At 45.8% G+C, this 2,707-nt stretch overlaps 1 pseudogene; it reads right to left on the reverse strand.

Moving 5' to 3' along the window:
• Window positions 1-438: 438 nt before the first annotated feature.
• Window positions 439-918, reverse strand: LOC149261545 (short-chain type dehydrogenase/reductase pseudogene; annotated as a pseudogene).
• Window positions 919-2,707: the final 1,789 nt, after the last annotated feature.

Genomic DNA, 2,707 nt, shown 5'->3' on the forward strand with positions numbered 1-2,707 from the left:
TAGGTTGTACTTCAATGGCATATTTCAATGACATATTTTTAGTAGTGAACATGTTGCTCTTTTATTCTTAGATAAGTTAGAAATAAAATTTTAAATTTTTTAAATAAGTTGATAGCGTGTTTAATTTTTTAAATATAAAATTGGAGTTATGTGAATAAAAGGTAAATTATAAATATGCTCATGTTTATATCTTATTTTTCATAAATATATTTACACTCAAAAGGTTCCTCTATAGAATTTGTTGGGCAAACACTGTTCACACAAGTTAGTCTCCTGGCTCCTTTTTTATCCTCCTCCATCCTATCAAAATTCGACATGTGCAAATATTTGTTTATCGCCGTATCTCCTTACCAGACCGACTCAGAATGTGTACGAGAAAGGTTGTGGACGAGCGCGGCGAACGAACTTTGGCCGTGGTCACCAAATGCGAGCGCGTGCCTAAAGGGCTTTTAAAGAAGGTGACCATGGATGTTGTTGACATATACTTGAGGCCACACAATTTGCAGTAATCTGCGTGCCTCTCAACTCTTGCACCAGGATTCTCGTCATCATCTCCACAACTTCCTTGTTGACGGGGTAGGCGACGAATCTCGGTGTCGACAATCCAAACAAGGAGCTACCTAGGTTGAAGATGTGACCACCGCCAGTGTGGAAGACCCTGTTGGTGGCTTCTCTACTACACAGGAACACTCCTTTGCATTTCACTTGGAAAATCCAGTCACACTCTTCATCCAAAGTCTGTACGAGGGTGGGATACTTTGAGTTGATTACTACTGCGTTGTTTACCACGATGTGGAGGGACCCAAACGTGTGCTCGACCATGTCGAATAGGTGGGCGACTTGGGTGGGATACTTTGTGTCGATTACTCCTGCATTGTTTACCACAATGTGGAGGGCCCCAAATATGTGCTCGACCATGTCGAATAGGTGGGCGACCTGGAAGGGCACTGCAACCAGTCGCCCACCAAATTGTCTAATAATGTTGTTTCAGGGTGCTTAGGGTTGAGCGGACTAAATCACCACGCAGAAGACAAATTATTATTCTGTTATTGAGTAAAGAAGGCACGACTCAATTCAATGTCGTATGTTTCAAGGAAATTGAAGAAATTTCATTTACTTTGCGCTAAAAAAGATACCTAATTTTGTTTAATAAGCTTTGTGCTTTGTTAATGGGGTCGGGTCACCAACTTTCACCACCCCAGATGTCACGCTCCTACACCTGCGGTAGTCTTTCAACCGCTTATAACGAGGTGCGGCACTACCAATCGTTTTCTTTTCACCAATACTAACGATTGAAGACAGCGCCTGACATTCCACTTTTCCTACTTAGTTTGTGTTTCGCAACCAAGTATTATTAGTGTGTTCCTTTATACCAATGAATACCCATACACATTCATTATCAACAACATTATACAAGATAAATGCACAACAGTATAAATGGAGGGGCAACTCCCTGCAATATGAGTCTGCTCGAATCAATATATTATACAATCTTCACTTTTACAATGTACAAGTTAAATATGGGGAAACCCCAAATTTACACTTAGTCAATTTTCACAATTTCGGCAAACTCAGTTGCCCAGCTCGTCGGCACCTCCGCACGGCTCACCAACCCTTCGTTCACCTCGTCGCACGATCGTGTTGTTTGCCCAACTTGGGCGCGCCTCCAAGTCGCTACACACAGGCGCCTCCAACCGAGACACACTTCCGTTCACAACCCAACACACCAACAAGTCTTCGTGCACACTTGAACAATGGGCGGGCGCTTACCCGAGTCACCAAGACACCCACACCAAGCCTTCACACAAACTGGGCACCACACATCCACCGTGCACGCCTCACCCAACCACCGGGCGCACCTTCACCCACAACCAAGTTCAACGCCTTCTTCCGTGCGACTAGCCCAAGAATGGGCGCATGTGTAAACTGCGCCTTGCCTCCTTGAATCTGCTCACTTAGATCTGCGCTCAACTCCCTTTAGCGAAGATGTATGAGTGATCGAATGATGATCTCCAAGTGTTCAACGCCTTTGCAATATATACACAAGTGTGGGGCTAAGTCTGGCTGCCCAGCCGACTTGCCCAACACCCCAACGCCATTGCAAAACGCCCCAACAACATGTCGGCTTTGCTTCCCATCGTAGGTCAGCCTCCATAGCATATCATTCCACGCTCCATGCGTATAAACCAATGCTCGTCCTCCATATCGTCGCATTATCATCGCATAACACTCCAAGAGAACGTCGCATACTTCGTCGCATAACACTCCAACCGCACTTCGCACATCCAACCGGCGCGCTCATCCACGGTCGCACTTCGGGCGGTCGTGCCAAGGATCGCAGGTCCTTACATCCTCCTCCACCTGAAGTTGTTGTCGTCCTCGACAACATACCATCCTGGTAGCCATCCATCAAGATCATCAATATCCATGATGTCAACTCCTCCACATACTGCAAACATCTCTACAACATATGTAGAACCATCGTCTCCATCATGTCTCGTCCTGGCAACCATCTGTCACCAAGCTCACCATACCAAGGTATACACCCCATCGGTATGTCATACATCGGAAATCATCTCAATCCATGACCATCGATCACCTTGTCACAATCTCTACAAGCTGCTCTCCATCGTGGAGGGCTGGCCCCTCCATCTCAAGCTACATGCTTCCTGCAACATCTCGTGTCAACCTCATCATGTGTTGTCCT

Source organism: Pinus tabuliformis, chromosome 6, assembly GCF_031772625.1.
Source record: "Pinus tabuliformis cultivar Carrire ecotype Pingquan chromosome 6, CPIR1, whole genome shotgun sequence".
Lineage (NCBI taxonomy): Eukaryota > Viridiplantae > Streptophyta > Pinopsida > Pinales > Pinaceae > Pinus > Pinus tabuliformis.